This window comes from Phyllobates terribilis, unplaced genomic scaffold, assembly GCF_046119375.1.
Source record: "Phyllobates terribilis strain yellow unplaced genomic scaffold, ASM4611937v1 Scaffold_4__5_contigs__length_816908805, whole genome shotgun sequence".
In the NCBI taxonomy this organism is placed as follows: domain Eukaryota; kingdom Metazoa; phylum Chordata; class Amphibia; order Anura; family Dendrobatidae; genus Phyllobates; species Phyllobates terribilis.
This window is the reverse complement of record NW_027362764.1, coordinates 315,646,790-315,661,549: the sequence shown is the minus strand read 5'-3', so window position 1 is coordinate 315,661,549 and position 14,760 is coordinate 315,646,790. Positions and strand designations below refer to the sequence as shown.

The window sequence follows — 14,760 nt, the reverse complement described above, 5'->3', positions numbered from 1 at the left end:
GGTGTTTTTTCCTGGTAAATACCACCTGTCAGGGTCGTTTGATTGAGTTTCAGGTTATGGTGGATTGTGGTTCTGCACTTAATTTGATTGATCAACAATTTCTTGAAAAGTATAAGTTTGATTTTGAACCTTTGTCGTCTCCTTTTCCTGTGGTGGCCATTGTTAATACTCCCCTGGAGCATGAGAGCATTCTTCAAAATGTCACTGGGTTTCCGCTTACTATGAATAGGGAACATCAGGAGCAGATTGACTTATTTGTACTTGCTAAGTTGCCTTCCCTGGTCGTCCTGGGGTTGCCCTGGTTAAAAGTGCATATGTTAGAACCTTGCTGTTAGGTTTTTTTTCCTTTGCTGGTCACATGACCTTGTTGGCCTATTTAGTCCTGCTCCGCCCTTCTGGCTTTGCTGGACTTCATTGTATATCTACTTTCTAGCTAGCCTGTGCTCTGTATCTAACTCTGTTAGTTTGCTTGGTCTACGGACCTCTATGTTCTATCTATTTTGTTTGTTCGTCTGTCTGCTACTATTTCTGTTAGGAGGTGTCCCATATTCCTCCCAGTCCTTAGTACTTGTAGGGATTCCCTCCCCACATCTATAGGTCTTCGTACAGACTAGATTAGGACTTTAGCAGGTCTGATCGCAGGATCAGGTTCCCTGTTACATCGTAGGGATTCAGCTGAGTCTCATAGTAGGGACAGATCTCCTCTCTTTCCTTAGCTCTGGTAGCAGAACATAACAGTAAGTCCAGCCAGCAAATTCTCTAAGGAAAGATTTTTCTGTTCCATCATGGTGTCGGTTCAGGATTTGGCTCATCGCCTGCAGGGACTCTCTCTGGAGGTGGCCGAGCTCCGTCAGCACGTGAGTAACTGTCCTGGAGCACATTTCTTGGAGCCTAAGGTATGTTTGCCGGATTTGTTTTTTGGTGAACACCGAGAATTTTTTTCATTTAAAAATGCTTGCTTATTGTATTTTCGTTTGAGACCTAAGTCCTCTGGGGATGAATCCCAGCGCGTAGGGTTCATAATGTCACTTTTGCGCAAAGAGCCTCAGGAGTGGGCCTTTTCTTTGCAACCTAGTGATTCATGCTTCAGATCAGTGGATAGTTTTTTTTCTGCTTTGGGACTATTATATGATGATCCTGACCGTGTCGCATCAGCTGAGACTGAGTTGAGACGTCTAAAACAAGGATCGGGTAATGTGGAAAAATATTGTACACATTTTCATCGTTGGTCCACTCAAACAGGGTGGAACGATTCTGCTCTGAAAAGTCTATTTCTTGCTGGGCTCAGTGAAAGGGTTAAAGACCTGCTAATTGCTTATCCTACACCTGAAGATTTGCAACAGGCTATGCAATTAGCTATACGGGTGGATAGAAGACTGCGTGCTAGGGTTAATGAGAGCAAATCCTCTGCTATGTCAGTTTCTGGTTATGATAATGTGTGTACTAACAGTGGTGAACCGATGGAGATTGGATCGGTGGCACCTCGCTCTCAAGAAAAAGACCGTCGTTTTTCGCAAGGCTTGTGTTTCTACTGCGGAAAATCTGGTCATTTGATTAAAGGCTGTGAGCTTCGTATGAAGAAAGAAAAAAAAATGGTCAGTCACGCCCGTATTGCCTGTTTAAATTCCAAGGGTATATTTTTAGCTGCTTCCACGATTGCTCAGGAAAAATTAATGGAATTTCGGGTGTTTGTTGATTGCGGGTCTACACTGAATGTAATTGATGGGGGATTCGTGGAAAAACTCAATTTAAAACCTGAACCTTTGTCATCCCCCATTGCTGTGGTTTCTGTGGATGGCTCCCCTTTGAAGAATATTACTCTCAAGGTCAGTGAATTTCCTCTCACTATTAATGGTGTTCACCATGAGAAATTGGATTTGGTAGTGTTGAATAACTTGCCTTCTCCAGTAATATTGGGTTTGCCCTGGTTAAAATTTCACAATCCTGTACTGGATTGGTCTACCAGTGAAATTAAATCCTGGAGCCATAAATGTTATGACAAGTGTTGTAACGGGCGTATTGCAGCTTTGGATAGGGGAGAATTGCCTGTTCCTATTCAGGATTTTTGGAGAGTTTTTTCTGAGAAGGAATCGCAGGTTTTGCCTCCCCATAGAGACTATGATTGTTCTATTGAATTTGTCCCTGGAGCGACTCTTCCTAAGAGTCGTTTATTTAACCTTACTATTCCTGAGAGGAAGGCTTTGGAGGAATACATACAGACAAGCTTGGCCGCCGGTCACATTAGGCCCTCTAAGTCTCCTGTGGCGGTTGGATTTTTTTTTGTAAAAAAAAAGGACGGCGGTTTACGTCCTTGTCTGGATTTTCGTGAGATTAACAAAATTACGGTACGCAATCCTTACCCACTGCCATTGATTCCTGATCTGTTTAACCAGTTATTGGGGGCCAAGTGGTTCTCTAAAATTGACCTTAAGGGGGCATACAATCTGTTGCGCATGAAGGAGGGTGATGAATGGAAGACTGCTTTTAACACTCCTGTGGGTCATTTTGAGAATCTGGTTATGCCTTTTGGTCTCACTAATGCTCCTGCATTTTTTCAGAATCTGATTAATGACATCCTTAGACCTTTGATCGGTAAAAATGTGGTTGTGTATTTGGATGACATTTTGATTTATTCGCCAGATCTGGAGTCTCATTGGCGGAGCGTGCGTGAGGTATTACAGTTATTAATGGACAATTCGCTTTTTGCTAAGCTGGAGAAATGTGAGTTCGCTGTACAGAGAATTAGTTTTTTGGGCTACATTATCTCCAGCAAAGGTTTTGAGATGGATCCGGTTAAGGTTCAGGCTGTGCAGGAATGGCCTAGGCCTATTGGTTTGAAATCGATACAGAGGTTTTTGGGTTTCGCCAATTACTATAGAAAGTTCATAAAAAATTTTTCTAGTATTGTCAAACCTCTGACTGATCTCACCAGGAAAGGTGCTGATGCGGTTCAGTGGTCTTCTGAGGCCATTGAAGCTTTTGTGTATCTCAAGGAGAGGTTCACCTCTGCTCCCATCCTTATGCAGCCTGATGTTACTAGGCCGTTTTTGGTTGAGGTTGATGCTTCCTCTGTGGGGGTTGGCGCAGTATTGTCTCAGGATAACGGGGATGGATTACATCCCTGTGCCTTTTTTTCAAAAAAATTTTCGGAGACTGAATTGAATTACGATATTGGTAATCGGGAATTATTGGCTATTAAACTCGCATTTGAACACTGGCGCCACTTCTTGGAAGGTGCGGAATTTCCCGTTCAGGTTCTTACGGATCATAAAAATCTGATATATCTTGATGCTGCCAAGCGCCTGAATGCCCGTCAGGCTAGGTGGGCACTGTTTTTTTCGCGGTTTAATTTCTCCGTTACTTACATCCCTGGTACTAAGAATGTTAAGGCGGATGCCTTGTCTCGCAGTTTTTCTCCCATAGTCGGTGCTGAGAAAGAGGAAAACATTTTACAAGAAGGTGTTGTGATAGCTGCTTTAGACTCCGTTTTGGAAGATGAGATTCTTAAAGCTCAGGAGAATGCCCCATCTAACACTCCTCATGGGAGGTTGTTTGTGCCTGAGACCTTTAGGAGAGATTTGTTTGTTGAGTGTCACGAATCTCGGTTGGCAGGTCATCCCGGAATCTCTGAGACCAAGAGACTGGTGGGTCGCAGTTTTTGGTGGCCTGAATGGCAGAAGGAAGTCATTAAGTGGGTGCGCCAATGTACTATATGTGCTAGATCTAAGTCCTCACATACTCCTGCTGCGGGGTTGCTTTGTCCTTTGGAGGTCCCCAGTGCTCCTTTGACACATTTGGCTATGGACTTTATAACTGACCTTCCCCCCTCTGAGGGTTTTACTGTCATCTGGGTGGTCGTGGACCGCTTTAGCAAGATGTGTCACTTGGTTCCCTTCGTCAAACTGCCCTGCGCTAAAACTCTCGCTAAGGCCTTTGTCAAGGAAATTGTCAGACTTCATGGCGTTCCTACTGACATTGTTTCTGATAGGGGTCCTCAGTTCGTGGCTCGTTTTTGGCGTGCCTTTTGTGACAGGTTGGGAATTCATTTGTCATTTTCGTCCGGATATCATCCTGAATCTAATGGCCAGACAGAAAAAAAAAACCAGGATGTTGAGCAGTTCTTGCGTTGTTTTGTGGCAGACAATCAAGAGGGGTGGTCTGAGTTTCTGCCACTTGCCGAATTTGCTCTGAACAATCATACATCTTCTTCTGCTGGTTGTTCACCTTTTTTTTGTTGTTCTGGGAGACATCCGTCGTTTGGGTCGTTCTCCAAGTTGGGATCTGCCGTGCCTGAGGAGGAGAATTTTTCCGGTGATTTGGAAAGAGTTTGGACGGATGTGCGTGGTAATCTTCAGGAGGCCAACAGAAAATCTAAAGACTACTTTGATAGGAAACGACAGGAGGTTTTGTTCGCTGTTGGTGACATGGTTTGGTTGTCCTCTAGGAATCTGCGGTTGAGGATTCCTTCTAAGAAATTGGGTCCCAAGTTTGTAGGGCCCTTTAAGGTGCTTCAGGTTGTCAACCAATCTGCTGTTAGGTTGGAGGTTCCTACCTCCTGGAGAATTAATCCGGTCTTTCATGTCTCTCTGTTAAAAAAAGCTGTTGTGTCGGATGGTGACGCCTCTGCCTCTGTTCCTCCGGTGGTGGAGGACGGGGAATATGAAATTTCTCGCATCCTTGACTCTAGACGGTATAGAGGTAGTTTGCAGTATCTTGTGGCCTGGAAAGGTTTCGGACCCGAGGATAACTCTTGGGTGAGGTCAGATGATGTTTCCGCGTCCAGACTTATCAGAGCGTTTCACAGGAGATTTCCTGATAAGCCTGGTCCTAGGGGATCCGGAGGATCCTCTTAGAAGGGGGGGTACTGTTAGAACCTTGCTGTTAGGTTTTTTTTCCTTTGCTGGTCACATGACCTTGTTGGCCTATTTAGTCCTGCTCCGCCCTTCTGGCTTTGCTGGACTTCATTGTATATCTACTTTCTAGCTAGCCTGTGCTCTGTATCTAACTCTGTTAGTTTGCTTGGTCTACGGACCTCTATGTTCTATCTATTTTGTTTGTTCGTCTGTCTGCTACTATTTCTGTTAGGAGGTGTCCCATATTCCTCCCAGTCCTTAGTACTTGTAGGGATTCCCTCCCCACATCTATAGGTCTTCGTACAGACTAGATTAGGACTTTAGCAGGTCTGATCGCAGGATCAGGTTCCCTGTTACATCGTAGGGATTCAGCTGAGTCTCATAGTAGGGACAGATCTCCTCTCTTTCCTTAGCTCTGGTAGCAGAACATAACAGCATAATCCTTTGCTGGACTGGTCATCTGGTTCCATAAGATCCTGGGGTCAGGGGTGTTATGGTAAGTGTTGTAATGTTCACATTGCGGCTGTTGTGAAGGGGGAGTTACCTGAACCCATTCAGGATTTTTGGAGGGTTTTTTCGGAGGTGGAGTCTAAAGCTTTACCACCTCATAGAGATTACGATTGTGCTATTGACTTCGTCCCTGATGCTAAACTCCCTGAGAGTTGATTGTTTAATCTGACAATTTCCGAGAGGGAGGCTTTGAAGGAGTACCTTCAGACTTGTTTAGCTGCAGGTCACATAAGACCCTCTAAGTCTCCAGTGGCAGTTGGGTTCTTTTTTGTCAAAAAGAAGGATGGGGGTCTTAGGCCATGTCTAGATTTTCGGGAGATTAATAAGATCATTGTGCGCAATCCTTACCCGTTACCACTTATTCCGGATTTGTTTAACCAATTGATCAGAGCTAAATGGTTTTCTAAGATTGACCTTCGTGGGGCATATAATTTGCTGCGGGTGAAGGACAGAGATGAATGGAAGACAGCTTTTAACACCCTGGAAGGACATTTTGAGTGTTTGGTGATGCCTTTTAGACTTACTAACACTCCTGCATTTTTTCAAAATTTCATCAATGACATTCTGAGACCCTTGATCGGTAGGAGTGTTATTGTTTATCTGGATGACATTTTGATTTATTCATCTAATCTTGAGTCTCATTGGCAGAGAGTCTGCGAAGTTCTTCAGATTCTGAGAGATAACACACTCTTTGCTAAATTGGAGAAGTGTCAGTTTGCAGTCCAGAAAATTAGTTTTTTGGGTTACTTTGTTTCTTGTGATGGTTTTGAGATGGACCCGGTGAAAGTTCAGGCAGTGCTGGAGTGGCTGAGGCCTGAGGGTTTGAAGTCCATTCAGAGGTTTTTGGGGTTTGCCAATTATTACAGGAAATTCATAAAGAATTTCTCTGTCACCGCTAAACCCATTACTGATCTCACCAAGAAGGGTGCTAATACAGTCCAATGGTCCACTGAGGCTATTGAAGCTTTTGAGTATCTCAAGGAGAGGTTCAGCTCTGCTCCTGTTCTTATCCAGACAGATGAGACCAAGCCATTTTTGGTTGAGGTGGATGCCTCATCTATAGGCGTAGGGGCAGTTCTGGCCCAGGAGGGTGAGGATGGGGTGCATCCCTGTGCTTTCTTTTCAAAAAAAATTTCCGAGACAGAGCTCAACTATGATGTTGGGAATCGTGAGTTGTTGGCTATTAAACTCGTGTTCGAGCATTGGCGACATTTTTTGGAGCGGGCTCGACATTCTATACAGGTTTTCACTGATCATAAGAAGTTGATCTATCTGGACGCAGCTAAACGTTTGAATGCCCGTCAGGCTAGGTGGGCACTGTTTTTTCAATTTTTCCGTAACCTTTGTCCCAGGGGACAAGGAATGTTAAGGCTGACGCTTTGTCTCGTAGTTTCTCTCCAGCGGTGAATGATGAGAGGGAGGAGTGTATTTTGCAGAGAGGGGTGGTGGTGGTCACATTGGATTCTGAGTTGGAGAATAGCATCCTAGGAGCTCAGAGTGCGGCACCAACTAACACTCCGTGTGGTAAATTGTTTGTGCCTAGAGCCTTGAGGAGAGCGTTGTTTGTTGAATGTCATGAGTCTCGGTTGGCGGGTCACCCAGGGATTTTGGAAACTAGGAAGTCGATCGGTTGGAGTTTCTGGTGGCCAGGGAGGCAAATGGAAGTCATCAAGTGGGTGCGTCAGTGTTCTGTGTGCGCTAGGTTGAAGGCCTGCGGGGTTGCTATGCCCCTTAGAAGTTCCTAGTTCGCCATGGACACACCTTGCCATGGATTTTATCACCGATCTGCGTTTATCGGAGGGTTTTTCTGTCATCTGGGTTGTTGTGGACCGGTTAAGTAAAATGTTTCATCTGGTTCCGTTCAACAAGTTACCTTGCGCCAAGACTCTTGCTAAAGCTTTTGTGAAGGAGATTGTTAGGCTCCATGGTGTTCCCACGGGCATTGTTTACGATAGAGGACCACAGTTTGTGGCTCGCTTTTGGCGTGCTTTTTGTGACAGATTGAAAATTCATTTGTCATTTTCGTTGGGGTATCATCCAGAGTCCAATGGACAGACTGAAAGGAAGAACCAGGATGTCGAGCAGTTTTTGAGATGTTTTGTGGCAGACAATCAGGAAATGTGGTCAGAATTTCTACCACTTGCAAAGTTTGCCCTTAATAATCATACTTCTTCCTCAGCTGGTTGTTCTCCTTTTTTTGTTGTACTGGCAGGTATCCATCATTTGGTCCTTTTTCCAAAGTTGTGGCTGCTGTATCGGAGGAGGACAATTTTTCTGGTGATTTGGAGAGGGTTTGAACCAGTGTACGTCTGAACCTTGAAGAGGCTAACAGGAGATCAAAAAGGTATTTTGACAAAAAAAGAAAGGAGTCCTTGTTTGCTGTTGGGGATATGGTTTGGTTGTCCTCTGGAATCTTCATTTGAAAATTCCTTCTAAAAAACTGGGGCCTAAATTTGTGGGTCCTTTCAAAGTGGTTCAGATTGTCAACTCGGCAGCGGCGAGGTTGGGCATTCCCTCGTCCTGGAGGATTAATTCTGTGTTTCATGTGTCGTTACTTAAGAAGGCGGACACGCCTGATAAGCAGGCGAAGCCTACTGTACCTCCTGTTGATGAGGACAGTGAATTTGAGATTTCTCGCATTTTGGATTCCAGGTGGGATAGAAGAAGATAACAGTATCTTGTGTCCTGGAGAGGTTTCGGCCCCAAGGATAATTCCTGGGTGAAGGCCGAGAACGTCTCGGCCTCAAGGCTAATTAACGCTTTTCACAGGAGATTTCCTGGTAAGGCTCGGCCTAGAGGATCTGGAGGATACTCGTAAAAGGGGAGGCACTGTTAGAATCTATTTTGTTTTGCTATCGGCCATTTTGTTGTGGTTTGGTAGCTTCTAGTCTTTTCCTCTGGTGCTGGGTTTCTTGGTCACGTGATCTCTGCACTCTTTATTACTCAGAACCTGGCTCTCATTCACCGTTGGACATCAGTGTTGTAATGCTCGTGCTCTGGCTAAGTAGCCTTGTTTAGTTCTACTTGCTTTGGACTATTGTTATCCTGGGACTTCTTGTTCCACCAGTTTTGTTTCCTTTGATTTTCGTTTCTGCTACTAACTTTTCTGTTAGGAGGTCTCCTTCTTTTGCTGCCAGTCCTTAGATCTTTTAGGGACCCCTTTCCCCTTCCTACAGGTCTTCGTTTGAGATAAGTGCAGGAGTTTTGGTGGGGCTATTCATAAGGAATAGGGTACCCACCCCAGCGTAGGGTAAAGCTGAGTCTCAGTGCAGGGACAGCTTTTCCCTCCTATTCCTTAGTTCTAAGTTGCAGAACATAACAGTATTTATGTACTGATGGGGGTTCTGGTGCTGTATTCATGTACTGGTGGTGGTTTCAATTATGTATGCATGTACTGATGTTGTTCTGGCACTGTATTCATTTACTGATGAGGACTCTTGTGCTGTATTCCTGTACTGATAGTGGTTCTGGTACTGTATTCATATACTTATAGTGGTATAACGCTATATGTATGTACCGAAGATGTTTCTGCTTCTGTATTGCTATATTGATGGTAGTTCTTAGTTCTGGTGATGAATTAAAGTACTGATGATGGTTTAAGTTATCTATTCATGTATTGATAATGGCTCTGTATTCCTGTACTGATAGTAGATTTGGTTATGTATTTCTGTACTTATGATGGATCTGATGTAATTATTCATGTACTGATGATGCTTCTCTATTCCCCTACTGTTGGTGGTTCTGGTAATGGATTCATGTACTCATGAAAGTTATGGTCCTGTATTCCTATATTGATAATGATTCTCATGATGTATTCATGTACTGAGTGATGGTGGTTCTAGTGATTTATTAATGAACTAGTGGTGGATATGGTGAAGCATTAATAATACTGGTGGTGATTCTAGTATTGTATTCTATGTTACTGCCTATGTTGCTTATGGTGCTGTATTCATGTACTAATGTTGTTCCGATGCTATATTTATGCACTGACAGTGATAGTTCTAGAGTTGTATTCCTCTTATTCCTATACTAATGGTGACTCGATGATTTATTTGTGTGCTGATTTTTTTCTGGTTTTGTATTCATGTATTGCTATTGCTCTTGCAATCCATAGTTTGTCAGACAGCATTTCACAGATAAGTGCTAACAATATAGTGTGCCATCTGGCAAGGACTACTACATTTGTATGTATGTTAGAAGCATTAAACCTTTGAACTTGATGGGGGGAAAAAAGAGGGGAGTCCTACCTCAGTGTGCTGTTAAATCTGTGTAGATTTGGTAATCTTGTGAAATACTTATATATTACCAGCTATATTATCACCACTCAAAGAGGTAAAGTCTTTCCTATCCTATGTACTTCCCTCTTTTTTTTCCTATTACATTCTTTTTCCACTTCCGTTCCTCTATTCTTAACATTTTATTTCCTGGCATGGGTTTATTTTAGTTGCCAATAGATTTAGCTGGTTACATTGTTTTAAGGTCTACCATCCCCATTAGTTGAACCAATGTGTATTGACCCGTTTTATATAGCAGTTAAAATGTTATTACATTAATATGCTTGTGTAATCTAAAAGTATTTAAAGGTGAAAGGGCACAGAGGAGTAAAAATATATTTACTTGGTTGGCTTTGTTGCTAGCTGTTCCCTAAAGAGTGTTTTTATGTCACAATAAAAATAACATCGAGAATTAGTACACATAAGCAGGTAAGTGGGATTTGTAAGGGTTTTTCAACAGTTTTCTGTCATTAAAAGTCACAACATTTTTTGAACGAAAATGTTTTACTTTTAGATATTTTACGTTGCTATTGCTACTTTTGAAAACTGTGCATGTTTAGCCATGCAAATGAAATTTTTCGAGATTTTGACAGGTTTATGAATTGTGATTTTAAGCTACAAAAAAAAAGTGTCAAATTCATTCCAGTAAGAAGTTGGTGTAAAAGTGGAGCACAATTTTTAGACAAAAGTGTATAATAGCTTAAGATGTGCCACATTAAAAATCACATGATACAATATTAAATTTGGTGTAAATGTTACTGTAAAAGTCATAAGGCCGGTAAAACCTAGGATTTACCGGTCAATCTGGACATTTACCGAGGTCGTCGGTAAAAGCTCAAAATGAAAAGTAAAATTGGACTTTTACCGGTGAAGTCTTGGTAAATCTTAACATTTCTCAACAGCGTTGGTAAAAGTCAGATGTATTCCATAAAAACGAACGATTTTGGACTTTTACCTGGGCGAATTGGTAAATCTTTACATTTACCAGCATGTGTTGGTAAAAGTAACTACCAGCATGTGTTGGTAAAACTGCGCTTACAACCCTTCTCAGCTACATTTAGCAAGAAGCCGTGGTAAATGTGCACATTTACCAACAGCGCTTGGTTAAAGTCAGATGTTCCATCTTCACACCTGATATTTCTGACTTTTACCACGCTCGACGGTAAATGTTAACATTTACCAAGACTTCACAGGTAAAAGTCCAATTTTACTTTTCATTTTGAGCTTTTACCGACGGCCTCGGTAAATGTCCAGATTGACCGGTAAATCCTAGGTTTTACCGGCTTTCTGACTTTTACAGTAACATGAATAAAGGTAAGGCAAACGCAAACAAAAGAAAACTGACTTCAAAAATATCTGTACTGATAAATGAATACATTCTCCTGACACTACTTTTGGCTAGCAAAATGTGCTTGAATAATTTTTGTGACATTTCTATTTTTGGTTACTACACTACACTTTTTGTTACCTTTTACTTATATTTTGCATCAAGCACACACTGTACTTCAGTACTGCTAAGGTCCTTGGCAGTTTTGCTTATATTATGCGTTCATTATCTGAAAATAAGACTTGAGTCAATTTAGAATGATTACAATTTGCACTCTTCTGATCTTGAATCACGCCTTCTGTTTTGTGCAAAACAGACAAATAAATATACACATATACTACTATTTTTGTACAATTGAAATAGTAGCTGTGTGTTTTTCAGGACCATGGACAAGTCATGTCTTACCTATGACAGATGGCACAATCTTGTGAAATATTAATCCTATCTATGATTATAATGATGTCATTACAATATCAATACATATGATATCAAACAATATAATACAGGTACACAATTCTCTGAACACACAAAATAACCTGTAAATCAGAACAGATCACCTGAGTAGATTTTTGCTGAAACATTGTGATAATCTGTTCCATGCATTTTAAACACTCTATACTGAGGCAATTTTGTATTTGTCTGCAGCAGTAATCCACATGAAAGAGATTATTTGATTAGCAGCTGCTTGGGTTCCTTTACCTTTCTGTCTCAACATGGCAAAAGGCTATCAATTACCCTTTCCAGTGTCAGAGTACAAAACAATACAAAACAATGTAGTGTCTGTAACATGGTGGGTGGTAAAGATATTGGCCTCATATCTCTGATGGATGCTTCACAGTTCAGTCAACAAGTGTCACACATCTTTCTGAAATTATTTATATGGAGAGGAATCTACATTTCCCAGAAATAATACATAAGGAAACATAAATACAACACATGATCAGATTAGACTAGATTGGTGTCTACTATTTGCCAAGAATAAAGCTCTGTGTTAAATATTACTGCATATTTCAAATGTTATCCTAAAACAGAGAAGGGGAGTAATTGTATCTAGTTTTGTGAAATAAAATTCCTACATGTTCAGAATAAATCTGTGTATGGTGGATGTAGTGAGACATGCTGTTCTCCTCTGCATACTCCTATCAATTCTCTTACAGCCTGTACCAGTGCATGTCGCATTAGCTTAGATGTGATCAACCTGTTGTATCTAGAACAGTATCCACAAGATACAGTGTATCAGTCACCCTACATCACACACTGACGCCATGTCCCTGGAATGAGGAGTATGACAGAAATAAATTCTGGGATCCCCCACAACCTCTTTAATTACTAACCAGTATTAATAATGTAGCTCCCAGCTCTGTTAATACACGTGGGTCTTGCGGTGGGTGTGATCAATGTGAATTCAGAAATTAAACTTCTCTTGTCAGCTGGTTCTATTAGTGAAAGCTTAGGAGAAAGGGAAAGTTTCTGAGGTCATCCTTCCTCATCATCACAAGATGAGATCCTTATCACTGAGTAGATAACAAGACTGTAATATCCTCTCAAGCTGCGGCTGTAAATGCCACCTTATCCACAAGTGTAAGTAACTCCTAGAACCCAAGTGCCATTATGTCTTTGTGCAGAATGGTCATCAGAGTCTTCTGACAGGCAGCATCACCATTATCTCTAGGTCAGTCAGGAAAGCTGGTTAGATCACTGCATCCCTGGCTTCGCTTGCAGTAACCCATGATTTAGGATGTCTTTTCCTGGTGTAAAACAAGAGCTTGTTATTCCATAAATTCAGAGGTTTAGCTTTCTGGATGCCTGGAAGAAGCAATGACCCCAGATGTAAAGTCCAGTAAGTGACTGGAGGTTGTGGCTGGCACTGCCAGTCTAGCTGTTAGGATCTCTGCAGCCAACTCGCTTCATCCTGCAGAAGAAAAAATCATGTTGATGGTATTTTTCCTTGTGGAATAAATCTACCTCCTGTATCTGCTGGAACATGCACTGGGAAGAATATGAGTGTCTTCAGTACAGTCCTTTAAGACATCTGACAGAATGAATTACAATTGAGAAATGCAGGCAAGGAAAGTGTTTTGCATGTCATTGAAATGCATGAGCAGAAGTGAATGTATGCAGGGCGCAGCACATAAGATCTAGCTGTCTCTATTGAACTCTTGAATGTGGAGCCCTGGCTGGGGAAGAATCAGGAGGAGGAGAGTAGGAGGTGCTGCCTGGGGATTCTCTCTGCCTATGCATACAATAAGTCACTGGATAGCTTCTCTTAATGGGAATATCAAAGCCTTTTCCAATCTCAAGTTGTCTGATTTCACAGACTGGAAGCTTAGAGGCCAGGAGGGGAGGCGGCTGCTGCTGCTAATAAGCAGCATCCTCTGAGCCTGACCACTGCTGCACATGCATTCAGGCTTTCCTGCCTATTCCCCTATTCACACCATGTTATCTCCTTGTCACTGGCTGCACGTCACACTTCATTCACAAAGGCATTCATATCAACTAGGAGTTCTACACTTTCCTCAAACAGCCATCTCCCTGTGTTTTGCTATTTTTATTATGTCTAATATTTTTTTTTATTATATATTCTATATAGTATTTATTGTACAAAAAAAATAAAATTTATGTAACGTATTACAGCATAAATCTAGATTCTTAAAATGCCATTGTATACTAAGCAGCGTGACTGTGAAAGATTTTTTTTATGTTACTATTTTTACTATAAGTCTAAGTTAAAATTTTCCTTTGCACTTTCCGTTTGCGTTCCCACCTCTAAAAATGAACACAAAACAAAACCCAGACAGACCCCATAATATACTGTATACAGTGGCATGTAATAGGTTGGCACCCCTGGTCAAAATTATTGTTGTTGTCAACAGTTAAGCAAGTTAAAGATGAAATGATCTCTAAAAGGCCTAAAGTTATAACTGACACATTTCCTTTGTATTTTAAGCAAAAAAAATATTTTCATCTTATACTATTTTTTTAAACTACAAAAAGTAAAAAGGGGAAATGCAAAAGTTTGGCCACCCTGCATGGTTAGTATCTGTTAGCACCCCCTTTTGCAATATCACAGCTTGTAAACACTTTTGTAGCCAGTCAAGAGTCTTTCAAATCTTGTTTGGAGGAATTTTCATCCATTCTTTCTTGGAAAATGTTTCCAGTTCTGTGAGATTCCTGGCTCTTGCATGCACTACTATGTTGAGGTCTAGCCACAGATTTTCAATGATGTTCAGATCAGGGTACAGTGAGGACCATTGTAAGGCTGCGTGCCCACTATGCGTTTTTCAAGCGTTTTTGCCGCGGAATTTTCACAGCGAAAACGCTTAAACGCTTGGTAATACGTGCCCCATGGTCCTTCAATTATCATTGAAGAAAAATCCGCAGCATGTCCATTATTTTTGCGGAAACGCCACGTAATTGCCGCCATTGACTTGCATTGAATCACATAATATCCGCATGACTACATGTGCACATGCGGATATTAAGCGATTCAATGTGCGGATGGTACCCGGGTCTGGAGAAGAGGAGACTCTCCTCCAGACCAGGGTACCATAGTACCTGTTAAAAAAATAAATTTAAAATAAAAAATAAACATTATACTCACCTTCTTATGGCCCCCGGTCACATGACTAAATGACGTAATGGAAGGTACTTTTCCACCATTGCGAGCCACCGAGGAGCCAGGACGCACCGGAGAGAAGACCTCGGGCCATCAGAAGGTGAGTATAATGTTTTTTTTTTTTTTTTTACCATTTTTATTCTTTTTTTAACTATTAACTTGGTCACACTATATAAATCC

General features: G+C 41.6%; 1 protein-coding gene across 3 annotated transcripts in view; it reads right to left on the bottom strand.

The window, feature by feature from the left end:
• The window catches only part of VWC2 (von Willebrand factor C domain containing 2), a 1,471,707-nt gene extending 1,458,355 nt beyond the window's left edge, over nucleotides 1–13,352 (bottom strand). For 2 of the 3 annotated variants that reach the window (XM_073676624.1, XM_073676622.1), the window contains exon 1: nucleotides 12,299–13,352. The gene's annotated coding sequence lies outside the window, so the exon portion shown is untranslated. The remainder of the gene's footprint in view (nucleotides 1–12,298) is intronic. The other variant, XM_073676623.1, reaches the window with a different exon arrangement.
• Nucleotides 13,353–14,760: the final 1,408 nt, after the last annotated feature.